Source organism: Schistocerca nitens, chromosome 8 (genome assembly GCF_023898315.1).
Source record: "Schistocerca nitens isolate TAMUIC-IGC-003100 chromosome 8, iqSchNite1.1, whole genome shotgun sequence".
Lineage (NCBI taxonomy): Eukaryota > Metazoa > Arthropoda > Insecta > Orthoptera > Acrididae > Schistocerca > Schistocerca nitens.
Genome location: NC_064621.1, coordinates 102,361,370 through 102,374,453, shown reverse-complemented (window position 1 = coordinate 102,374,453; position 13,084 = coordinate 102,361,370). Strand labels below are relative to the sequence as shown.

General features: G+C 42.4%; 1 protein-coding gene across 1 annotated transcript in view; it reads right to left on the bottom strand.

Moving 5' to 3' along the window:
- LOC126199424 (uncharacterized) overlaps nt 1-13,084 on the bottom strand; it is a gene marked incomplete at its 5' end in the record, with an annotated part of 737,054 nt that overhangs the window by 80,717 nt on the left and 643,253 nt on the right. The gene's annotated exons all lie outside the window — the stretch shown is intronic.

Sequence of the window (13,084 nt, the reverse complement as noted above, 5' to 3'; positions counted from 1 at the left end):
AAATGAAGCAGTGAAAAGAGATGGGCTCAATAGTAGTGCCACTTACGAAACTTCCCAATTCTTGCAATGGCTTGCATGTAAAAATGTAACATTTTCTTGGTACAAAGTTATTTCTATCAAAGAAGCGGCACAAACAAGCAGGCTACAAGAGCAACATTGTTCTTTTGATGAATATCCTCCACAGCATAACAGCAAGAAACATGGTGCTTGTTTCACCATAAATGTACTGTGCAATCTACTGAAGGGAAATGCCTTATTATTCTGCATTCATTTTACTTAAACAAAGTAATACTGATCCAGCTTTCATGCTCTCCCTACTCTCATCCTCACTTCCACACTACCAATTTGCCACAGGGTAGTACAGCATCAATGAAGTAATGACATGGAATTTAAAGAAAGTGGTACATCCATCATCTTAAGTTAGCATACCTATTATTAGTTTAGAATAGTTGCTTGTCCCCTGTTTAGGGATAAAATTGATGGTTTTTGAAACATCAGACCATTATAAAAATCAGCTGAGGGATACTAAAGTATCTAAGCATATTTCTTATTTTTAGTGTGAAAGCCTGCTTTTATTAACTATTTCAGTCACTGTCTATTTCCTTACGTGTCGAAAGAAAAATTGATGTGGGGAATAGAGTATTCAACACAAATTATCATAGTGTATGGCATTTGCACTATAGATGTCTCCCTCTATGGAACAATGATAGTTATAGGTGTTTGATTCCTGAAGCACACCTAACAGCTACCACACATGAAGATGATAAAATGCTGTCTTGAAATTGATTTTAGATACATGAGATAAACATCACAACAAAATTAAAAAATACAGCATAAGGAAATTTACTTTTACTGGAGTAAATAAATAACAGCTGGAAATGCTATGGATATGTAAAGTTGATAGCAAAAAAACAGGAATAGAGAGAGGGGGAAGGGGGATGGGGGAGGGGGGAGGGGGGGAAGGGGAGGGAGGTGAGAGGGGGGAGGGAGGGATGGAGAGAGAGAGAGAGAGAGAGAGAGAGAGAGAGAGAGAGAGAGACCTTATCAGTTCAAATCAATTTCAAAGCGAAAAACATATTGTGATATAGAAGCTGGAAAACAGTAATTTTTTTGGCAGAAAATAAAACAGCATTAACAGTTCCTTTTAGAAACAAACAAGTTCCTTTTAGAAACAAACAACATTAATTTTAACAGGAAAATTACAGCTAATGGCAACTAAGTTCAATAAGTTAGCACTGACAGTGAGATAAGAGCACACCAGTATCACAGTAACTCAGTATAAGAATCTAAATCTACATCTTTACTCCAAGGAACATTGAAGTGGAAGCCAGATGGTACTTTTTATTGTATCAAGTACAGCATTAAGACTTCCCATTTATTTACTATAACTGATAAATACATGGAAGGAGGGGTGGGGTCTGAAGAATTTTCATGGTTCTTGAAGTTTTCTAAGTAGGTGACCATGAGATACATGCAATCTTTCCTCAAGTGTCTGTCATTTAAGATTTCCTAACATTTGAGTTACACTTTCTTAATAGTTACACAATTCTATGACTACCTGCACCATCTGCCTTTTTATATGCTTGACGCTTCCCAATATGCTATCTACTGACTGTAGCCTCCCATTTTATTTACTTGTATGATCACTCCATTTCATACTTCTGTTGTTCCCAAAATTTGCATGAAAAAAGAATCTCAAGTTGTGACTCACTCTGGTAGTAAAGAGTAACACACTTTTATGTTTTGGAAAGAGCACAACTTTGCACTTCTATATTAAGAGAAAGTTGCCAAGTTTTGCACAAGGCCAATATTTAGTTGAGATCCAGCTAGAATTCCTGCATAGATAAATTCAACATATTCACAAAAACTGAGACTGCAAGGAGATATCATCTGCTAAATCACTAATGTATAGCAGGAACAGCATTTATCCTACCAGACTCCTCTGGAGCATACCAGAGTTCAGTTTCGTATCTCTGCGTGACTCTTCATCCGAGGTAATGTACTAAATTCTACCTGCAATGAAATTTTTTATCCAATAACAAATCTGGTTAGATATCCCACAGAAACTTATTTTCTTTATAGAAAGCATCAATGTAGTACTGAATAAAAAGTCTTTTGAAAATCTAGATATACAAAATGAAACTGATATCCCTATCCATGGCACTAAGTATTTCAAGGCTGAGGAGTGAGAGTTAAGTTCTGTATCATTAATGTTTTCGCAAACCACATTGATTTCTGTAACAAACTAACTAACTATGTCTGAAAAGGCCTCAAAAGGCCCAACAGTGCCGACGGACCACTGTGTCATCCTCAGCTTATAGGTGTCACTTGATGTGGATATGGAGGGGCATGTGGTCAGAACAATGCGCTCACCACCATTGTCAGTTTTCATGACTGGAGCTGCTACTTCTCAGACAAGTAGCTCCTCAATTGGTTTCACAAGGACTGTGTGCACTTTGCTTGTCGACAGCACTTGACAGACCCAGATGGTTACCCATCCAAGAGCTGCCCAAGCCTGACAGCACTTCACTTCAGTGATCTGGTGGGAACCAGTGTTACCACAGTGGCAAGGCCACTGGCAATGCTGATTTCCTTTGAGAAGATTATTTTGTTCCAGGGAGGTCATAACACTTCACCGCTGAGTTTGTTCTAATATTCTGGTACAAATAGTTGTAAGTGATACAGGATTGTAATTCTGTTGATAAGTTCTACTTTGGTTTGCAGGTGGGTTTGAGCTGTGGTCTTTTCCAGTTATTGGAAACATATGTCTGCTCAAGGTATTGCCAGCAATTTACTTGGAAACAGACCTCACTGGGGCTCCACTGGACTGTGAGGCCCTATAGTTTTGGCAATTACTATGTCACTCATCTTAACCATGTTACAGCTCTTAAATGATGGCAGTATTCCTGGAGTTTCATTTGTGAAAAGAGGTTTGAAAATAGAATTTTTGTTATTTTCTATTTTGATTTCTGTCTCATTTACAAGTGTGTGAACACTGATTTAGTGTCACTGACAATCTTAATGCATGAACAAAATTTCTTAAGAGTTTTGAGACAGGTCCTGTTATTGCTATGATTGTGGTGTCACCGCCAGACACCACACTTGCTAGGTGGTAGCTTAAATCGGCCGCGGTCCATTAGTACATGTCGGACCCGCGTGTTGCCACTGTCAGGATCGCAGACCAAGCGCCACCACAAGGCAGGTCTCGAGAGACGGACTAGCACTCGCCCCAGCTGTACGACGACATTGCTAGCGACTACACGTACGAAGCCTTTCTCTCATTTGCCGAGAGACAGTTAGAATAGCCTTCAGCTAAGTTAATGGCTATGACCTAGCAAGGCGCCATTAACCATTTGTAACGTTGCATGTACCTCAAGATAGAGTCTCACTTGTATCATCCAGAATGCTGTATACCAAAGGACAATATAAAAGTTAAGTGTTCTAGTGGCTACGTTCTTTTCTTTATCACATTCATTACGAATCCTGTTCCAGACTTAACGCCAGACGGCGTGAGTTGACGCGTGCCCTTTCGGCTACTTCACTGTGGACTGGCTGCCTTAACAGTCCACTACATTGGCGACGAGTCTAAAAAGGGACTTTAGTGTTCGTATTGTATTAATTTGCTTGTGTCATAGCTTCGCCACATTCTCCAGATGTACTGTCCGAATTTTATCGCTTGCAGAATCAGCAGACGCAGGCGTTATTGGATGCCCTTGGACAGCTCGTCCAGGGTCAACGTGCACTGCCAACCGATGTGGCCGCCGCCGCTTCACCGCTACCGCAGCCACAACATGCCGTTGCACCTTCATTTCGCAGCTTTGATGCAGCTATTGAAACATGGCCGGAATGGTCTCGACAATTTGGATTTCATCTCGCCGCCTACAGAATTCAAGGTAATGAGCGTCAGCCGTTTTTGCTTTCGTGTGTAGGTGTGTCCACCTACCGTGTGATAGTGAAATTGTTTCCCCGGTGCGACGTAGCAACTCTATCCTACGAAGAAATTTTGTCGGCGTTAGATGCCTATTTCAAGGAAACAGTCAATGTTGCAAAACGGTATACGTTCTTTCGTACAAAACGTACGGCCGGTCAGACTAATAGGGAGTGGGTTGCAACGTTGCAAGGACTTACAAGGGATTGTGCGTTTGAGTGTCAATGTGGACTCCCTTATTCAGATACAATGGTGCGTGATGCAATTGCACAGAACGTTTCAGATGTTCGTATAAGGGAACAGATTTTGAAACTAGTAAATCCCTCCCTTCAACAAGTGATAGACATATTGGATAGGCAAGACACACTTGACTTTGCTCAGGAATCATTTGAAGCTTCGCCAGCCGTGTGTCTCATTAACCGGCCCGCCGGGCGCGCTGTACGGACCGCTAAACGGCCCTCGCGCACGTCTGCGCAGCTGCGGCCTAGCTCTCACACACGTGTGCCACGTAGGCAGGCAAATGCAGTGAAATCATGCCCGCGGTGTGCAACTAGACATTCGCGTGACAATTGCCCATCATGCCAAGCTATTTGCTTTTACTGTTGTCATAAGAAAGGGCATGTTCAAAGTGTTTGCCAGAAAAAGCTCAGATCAGACACTCACAGCCATTCCAGGCCCTTTGCTTCGCGCCGGAATCGAACCAAGGACAATCGGGCTCGTGAACCTTCGCCCATGGACATTCATGTAGTTAATTCCACTCCGCCCAGTGTTCCTCTCGCTAACAGTGACTGTGTTCGTCCCACAAAAAGTGTGCGTCGACGTCGACGGAAGTCCCGTCCCGTCGCACGTGATTCTGTACCAGTGTCTGTTCATGTTGCACAAAACAGTCGCTCTTGTCGTCAGCAGGACAATAAACTTTTTGTAGATTTGGACTTTGCCGGACAAGTGATACCGTTCCAGCTCGATACCGGAGCTGCAGTTTCATTGCTCAATCACGCCACGTACAAACAACTGGGCGCACCTCCATTGCGTGCCGCAAATGTTCAGCTCACGAGTTATTTCGGACAAGCTATCCCTGTATTAGGACAGTGCACTCTTCTTGCCACATACAAGGGACAAACAAAACTTGTGTCTTTTTATGTTCTTCGTTCTTCTTCGGCAGTGAACTTGTTTGGTTTAGATTTATTTCAGTTGTTTAACTTGTCTATCGTCAATCAGGTCCTATCAGTGAATCAGACTGTGCCTTCAGCCAGTGTTTCTAGTCTATGTGAAGAATTTGCAGACATTTTTGCACCGGGCCTTGGTTGCGCTAAGAACTATGAAGCTCATTTGGAACTGAACGTCAACGCGCAACCGCAATTTTTCAGAGCGCGCAATGTTCCCCACGCATTGCGTGTTGAGGTCGCCAACCACTACGATATCTTGTATCGGTCCACTGCTACGCACAGCGACGCTGATGCGTTGTCCCGTTTGCCTGTTGCTGCGGATAAAGCATTCGATTCTTCCGAACTTGCTTGCATGTTCATTGATGCGGAAACCGATGACGTGGTCGAATCGTTTCCGATTGATTTTCGTCGTGTGGCTACAGCCACAGCTTCTGACTCTGCCCTTGCTACTGTTTTGCATTTTGTTGCTACACAATGGCCCTTGTCAAAGTCACGGATCGAGGATCCGTTGGTTCGCCGATTTTTTGCTCACAAGGGTAGCCTTTTTGTACGACGTGGTGTTTTGTTGTTGCGTTCTGATAATGATCAGTCCAGAGTAGTGGTCCCACGTTCGTTACAGTCCTCTGTCTTACGGCTCCTTCACCAAGGACATTGGGGTATAGTGCGCACGAAACAACTTGCTCGTCAGCACTGTACATGGTTCGGAATCGGTGCTGCGATTACGAATATGTGCTCTTCTTGCATGGCGTGTGCCGAACAACAATCCGCACCGCCACGGAAATTCTTTGCATGGCCGAAAGCCACTTCCCCTTGGCAACGCTTACATATCGATTTTGCTGGTCCCTTCTGGAATGCTCGATGGTTGGTTGTTGTCGATTCCTCCAGTAATTTTCCATTTGTTGTCCGGATGTCTTCCACGACGTCTTCTGCCACAATCCAAGCGTTGTCTGCTATTTTTTGCATTGAAGGTCTTCCGCAGACTATTGTTTCCGACAATGGCCCACAATTCATGTCCGCAGAATTTCAGTCATTCTGCAAGGCCAATGGTATTCAACATCTGACATCCGCGCCGTTTTCGCCTCAGTCAAACGGTGCCGCTGAACGGTTGGTCCGGACTTTCAAGTCACAGATGTTGAAGCTGCAAGAGTCGCATTCTCGGGAGGACGCTTTATTGCTCTTTTTGTCCTCATATCGCTCTCAGCCCCGCGATGGTCGCTCGCCGGCTGAGTTGCTCCACGGTCGTCCTCATCGACCCTTGATGTCTTTGCTGCATCCGCCGCATCAGGTTCCTGTGCCGCGGCAGACTCCTGCTTTTGCTCCTGGCGACGTTGTATTTTATCGCAACTATCGCGGTTCACGGCGTTGGCTCGCAGGGCGCATTCTTCGCTGCCTCGGCCGCGCGATGTATTTGGTTTTGGGGGCCTCTGGTGAGGTGCGTCGGCATCTCAATCAGCTGCGACTCTGTCGTCGCCTGGGTTCTGCCGCTCCCCGTCTGCTTTCAGCGACGGTGCCGTCTGGTCAGCGCCCTGGGGACCCATCTACTGGCTCGCCTCATCCCCAGGTGTTACCGACGCTGCCTTCCCTATTGCCTCATGGCGACATGCCGCCGCCGCCGCCGCCGCCTGTTCTCCCGCCGGCGCCGCCCGCAGTGGACGCTTCGCTGCAGCCGCCCAGCGCCTCCCTGGGTCACGCGCCGCCGATCGCTTCCCATGACCAGCTGTCCTCCGCCATGGAACTCTTGCCAGCTCCGGACCAGATGTCGTCTTCGCTCGTCGGGTGCCCCGACCACATGGAGGTCGACCCTTCGGCCCCTCCTGTCTCATTACGGGCGCATACACCGCATGTTGACGTGCACCCTGGACTAGGTTTTCAGGCGTTTCCTAGCTCCCCTCGGACCAAATGGCAGGGTGCGGGTGGCACAGCCTCGCCTGTTGTTAGGCTCCCCACCTCATCGCATACGTCAACATGGGGTCCTCCCCATGGCGGGCTGAAGCCTTATCACACGACCGTCCGCCGATTTGCGGGGGAGGAATGTGGTGTCACCGCCAGACACCACACTTGCTAGGTGGTAGCTTAAATCGGCCGCGGTCCATTAGTACATGTCGGACCCGCGTGTCGCCACTGTCAGGATCGCAGACCGAGCGCCACCGCAAGGCAGGTCTCGAGAGACGGACTAGCACTCGCCCCAGTTGTACGACGACATTGCTAGCGACTACACGTACGAAGCCTTTCTCTCATTTGCCGAGAGACAGTTAGAATAGCCTTCAGCTAAGTTAATGGCTACGACCTAGCAAGGCGCCATTAACCATTTGTAACGTTGCATGTACCTCAAGATAGAGTCCCACTTGTATCATCCAGAATGCTGTATACCAAAGGACAATATAAAAGTTAAGTGTTCTAGTAGCTACGTTCTTTTCTTTATCACATTCATTATGAATCCTGTTCCAGACTTAACGCCAGATGGCGTGAGTTGACGCGTGCCCTTTCGGCTACTTCACTGGACTGGCTGCCTTAACAGTCCACTACAATGATAGTTACTGAAGACTTCATGCATTGTCCTCCTGATATCTGAACATATATTCAATGAACATCTGCCTATCTGCAGATTTGCACTTCATTGCTGTTTGCTGTTTCTTAACAAGGCTCCTAATATTGTCTGTAAACCAAGAAAGAACTCTACCTTATTTATTTACCCTGCTAAATTGATACATTTATAAAACTGGGTTGGCTATTTGTCTGACCTTGGGCCACTGTCCTTTTGCATGTTCACTGCCTGAATCAAATGATTTTCACACTTGCCTCAGAAAGGAGGTAATCACATTGTTATCCATCTTATTGAAAATGTGTAATGAAAACAAGATTACATGTATTACAATGTCTTTCTTCTTTTGCCTAATGTGTATTCTGTCTATAGTCCAATTAAAATTACTTGATGGTTGACATTTGTAACTTGTCACTACGCTATTGTCACATCAGCTGCCAGCTACAATTCATTTACAGGTGACACACAAACACAGCAGGTCACTTCACAAATGCTGTTAACGTGTAATGCACAGTAATGTTGGAAGCAGCCACTGCAAGGTATGTCGGAGATGCGAGATGCTCTGTCGATGGCTGATTTTAAGTGACCAAATGACTAATGACTGAACTGCAGTATGTAGCTAAGCCAACCACAATTTTGTGATGTGCAGTGTGTCAGAGAAGAGGGAGTGCAATAATCTGCACAATCATTTTGTTCACTGCATTCAAACCTAAACTCTACTGGGAAATTCAAGACACAAAAACTTCAGTTTAAGTGCTAAAAGCAAAATGTAATTTCTCGCTATCATTCTTAACCAGAACCTAGCCTCACACTGGTTACACAAGCTGCTGCATTACTAACTGATGAACAATTCTTAATCGCACTTCGCTGCAGATTATAGGCAACAGGAAGATACCAAACAAAAAAAGAATGAAAGGAAGAGAAATAAGGGCAAATTAAAGAGACAATACAATGGTGAAAATGACATGGTAAAGAATCAGAATTTAAAAAATGACATGTAAACCAATTATCTGAATAAAAATAATAATCAAACTATTTTGATTCAATAGAGAAATAAAAAAATTTCACTATATTTGATGAAATTCGAACATATGACCTTCTACATGTCAGGTTTATATGCTAATCATTGTGATATGCCACAATACTGGGTTAAGTAGTTATAGTTATGAATGTGGTGAGCTAGCCGTAACGATAAATTGCCGCCTTCAAAAATTCGGCTCCAGACAATGTCATGCGAAACTTATTTAATGTAAGACAATCTCTGTGATTACAACTGTGTATGTGATGAATCACATACTGTGCAGAAGTATCTAGTAATGTTTTGCTACCTATGTATATGAAATGTATGTGTTTCACTAGCATGACGGTGTGTGTGTGTGTGTGTGTGTGTGTGTGTGTGTGCGCGCGCGCGCGCGTTTTGTTTTGTTGTGTTTATCATGTGTGGTGAAATATGAAATAAAAATGCCAGACTCATGATTCAGAAGTGTGTGTGTGTGTGTGTGTGTGTGTGTGTGTGTGCGCGCGCGCGCGCGTTTTGTTTTGTTGTGTTTATCATGTGTGGTGAAATATGAAATAAAAATGCCAGACTCATGATTCAGAAGCCAAACGCATAAAGAAAGAATGAGAAACAAGGAACTGGAAGTGAACTGACCAATTGTTGTGATAGTGTGGCAATGGTTTGGGCATGGCATTGAGCGCTACGATTCGAGGAAACCAGCTCCAATGCGTGCAATGTCAATTATCAAGTAATTCTAACTGGACAATAGTATGAGATCCTTGTTTTCATGATATGGTTTTTTTTTTTTTTTTTTTTTTTTTTTTTTTTTAACTTTGTGGTCATACGCCCATCCTGATGCCACAGTTGTCAAGGTAGTCTATGGGAATGAAGTTTTGCACACCAAAGTCTGTGAATTGTGAAAAGTTAATTGTGTGTGTTATATTTTAATTGTTTATGTATTATATTCTTTTAGGTAGAATTTAGAAGGACCAGCCCACTGTTTGTCTAAATAAGTGTGGGAAACCACCTAAAACCCATACTCGTGGTCTTCAATCTGCCACATGGATTCGATTGAGGCCTGGATCACCTCCCTGCCTTCACAAGCTAGTGTACATTACACAAGCAGGTTGGACTTTTTGTAGTGTGCACAGAGGTATTTAAGAATTTCATTTTCCACACACTCCACATGTTAATGGAACATAGGTATCATGAGAAATACCCCGTTGTCCATTTCATAGGTGTTTGCGGACTATGAGTGTAGATGCAGAAACCTGCTGAATTTCCTGCTTACCTTTGTAGCTCTTTGTACCTTGGTGCCCAACGTTGCTACAACTGCATCGTCATCACTGATAGCAGTTCTGTGTAAGCATCCTCAAAGATGTAGGATCTATTTGATTTCACTAAGTCTAGTGTTTTTCTATCATTAAGAAGATGCAAAACTATCAGTTTAAAGCAATTTTTTGAGAAAGCTTTTACAAATGTTCTGCTGAAGTTTTCTCTTGTTGCCACTTATAAAGTTGTAATTTTTCTAATCAATTACAAAATGATTAAATTCTCCTCTGAACATTACAGTGCCATTTGGACATGTAGGTTTCTCTGATATTATACTTCTGTTGCCGAGTCAAATGACTGACAGGAGGATGCAACATATCAGGGGAGCAGCGAGCACTAATAAATACCTGTTGTGCCTACCAAACTGCAATAAGACAGGAACTGGTGTTAATTTCCCACAAAAGAGGTGAGTGAACAACCTAAATGTTAGTGGATGGCTCATCTACTGTAGAAAGCGGTTGTCCACCATTGTAACTATGACCTTACATGCACATTTTAAAAATGCAGCCAATGAAATTCAGTCAATCAATCAAAAAGACAAAATACATTAAGTGATATATTTAAACAGCCTTGAATCAGACCAGGTTTCATGAATATAAACCACAATTTTGAAACACCACATTTATTCACAACAGTTCATATTTCAGGTGCTAGCCAAACACAGACTACACCGATATAAAATATAAAACTAAAGATGAGTTCTTCAACATCATGAAGATAAAATAAGATTAGACGTACTTTTTGTTCCAACTGATCCACAGCGAGGATGTGGGACATACCAGAAAACAAGAATACACAATAAATATTTATGAAATAAGGACAGATATGCTAATGTACCTTCCACAGATCCCAAATGAAATTGCACTTGTGGATGGAAAAAAAAAGATCTTAAGCACATTTACATTTAAAAGGTTACAAAATTTGTCAGCAATCTGCAATCAGTTTGATGTAATACCAAAAACAAATTATAATTGGTAACCTGTCTATCAGTGCATGTAGAACAGTTTGGAGGCAAATTATACATGTGGAGTGGGGAGAGGACCCTAACCCCATTATATTGTGCACAAAAGAAAACAGTTATTGATATCTCAGAACACCTGAGCGAAACACTCAAATATCTCTAACTTTGAATGTTAAAACACTGACTCCCAAAATGCCTTACTCGGCGCGCACACACACACACACACACACACACACACACACACACACACACACACACACACACACACACACACGAGTGGCACTTTGTTGCCGAAACAATCTTATCAAACTGGTGTCCACTGGTAAAAGACAGTGACAACACCTCTGCATGCTCTCATCTCAGTGATTCACGTGACCAGCTACCTTAGTCAAAAGTCCATCCTTGACAAACTGCATTTCATAACACACAGTCATTTATGCTTAACAATTAAATTATATCTGCTGAAAATTATTTTTCTACAAATATTAAAATTTTCTTTCATTTCATTTATAACTGTTATAAAATTCAGTTATTTTATAGACTGTAGATTGTTACATCACCAAAATCCACACAAAGTAGTCAAAAGTCTTACTATATTTACTCCTGCCATTTCCACATTGCATTATTCAAATGCCTTATTTTTACAATAACAACATCCAACTTTTCATTCAATAAACATACAGTCAAGTCTTATAAGGATTAATGCAGAATCTTAATTGTCTTTTGGTGGATGACTTCTTGGCTCTTATATTTCCAAATAAGTTTCCTCTCGTCTTGTGGGAAAATTCTTAGTAAAATTCCCCATAGTACACATGTTCAGCAGACGACAGTTCCACAGCTGTGATATCTGTATTATTATGTGACACTGTCATCTGTTATCATACAAGAGACCTGACTTCATGAAGACATTATCTTAAATAATGTTCACTGATAATCATGAAATGATATAACAGCACACACTAAAGCAATGATTATTTATCATAAACACTAAGATGATTTCCTTTCTGGTGGGCTTACTGCATGCCCCAGTTGCAGGCCTGATCTTTACCCAGTTACAGTTAGCTCTACTAGATTCCTATGTCTTAATCATTGCCAAATGGATTCTGACACAGCTGATATATTTGAGCCAGTATCCAGCAGTGCATCACCTTCAACATTTCCCACTATTACCTTGACAATAGATTGCAACTTCTGTACTTTTACTTCTTTTAACTCAGTTTCCTCATTAAATCAGCCTCAGTTTCCTCCCTCCCTTCTTTATCCACAATACACAAATCCCAACACCCACTTCCATTTTCAATCTCCATGTCATTTTTAAATAAATCACTAAATATTTCACTCGCATTCTTATCATTTAATTGCTCTATCTTCCTAGCCACTTCGAATTTTAACTGCTCCCATACCTCTGGCACCAACATCTGATGCACCTTTGTGTATGGCACCCAATTATCCATGTGATTACTCATGCTCATCCTTCCCCATCCATTCATTGTTAATATACCTACTTAGGACCACATGTCTTCCACATTCCCTGAATACAAATGTTTTCACTTTATTTACATCTAATATCTTCCTCACCATATCCTACCTTTTCCAAGTAATTATTAACACAACTAATATCACCTTGCCCTACCTTCGATACTGGCACATTCACTTCTTTCACACTTATTGGACCATTGCCACATACAACACCACATGCCCCCTTCGTGACAAACTCATTTGAAACAAGCAAAGAACCATTGAGATCTTCTCCATCAACACTGTAAGCAATACTTTTGCTTAATAGGTTTCTAACAGGCTCAGCTCCAATTTACAGTCCCACTGTCTCTTCCAATGTAGTCAAACCAATGCTATTCTCATCCCCTCTATGATCCACCATCTCATCTCTATCAAATAATTGCCTTCTGTCACTCACGTCACTGAACCTACTCTCCCTCCTTTCCCTCTCATGTTTATTGTACCCTTCCCAGGTCTTATTCATAGCATAAATCCGAGCCCCCATGCGGACCTTAAATTAGGCTCCATCTAGTTTTCCATCTGCCTCCTTTGAAATTCTGCACCTTGTGGACTCCCTTGTCAATGTTCATTTTCAATCCTTCTATCTGTTCCTCCAGTCCCTGTTGTAGTCACTCTTCCTATTTCTATTACTTGACCACCT